Consider the following 487-nt stretch of genomic DNA (forward strand, 5'->3'; position numbering starts at 1 on the left):
GCTGCTGCTGTAAACTGTCTACATTTAGTCAGTGATCTATGTGGGCAGGAAAGAATACAATCGCATTCGCTCAGTAACTGCATCACTGAGAGAGAGAAAAAAAGAACTGGGCTGTGGCCAAGGAGGGAGACCCTAAAGGTGCTCAGGATGTAGTGATTCAGGTATGGCACAAAACTGTAGTGATATGTGAGCCTGGGAGGAGGGGCGGAGGAGGAGGGAGAACTTACTGAAAGTCTGTGTACAGAGTTACCACTCCTGTCCTAGCCGGTTTGGCCCAGTGGATAGAGTGTCAGCCTGAGGACTGAGGAGCCTGGGTTCCATTCCCGCCAAGGGCACACGCCCCGGTTGCAGGCTCGATCCCCAGTAGGGGGTGTGCAGGAGGAAGCCAATGATTCCCATCATTGATGTTTCTATCTTTCTCTCCCTCTCCCTTCCTCTCTGAAATCAATAAATATATCTATAATAATAAAAGCATAATATGCTAATT

This window comes from Myotis lucifugus, unplaced genomic scaffold, assembly GCF_000147115.1.
Source record: "Myotis lucifugus unplaced genomic scaffold, Myoluc2.0 scaffold_579, whole genome shotgun sequence".
NCBI lineage: Eukaryota > Metazoa > Chordata > Mammalia > Chiroptera > Vespertilionidae > Myotis > Myotis lucifugus.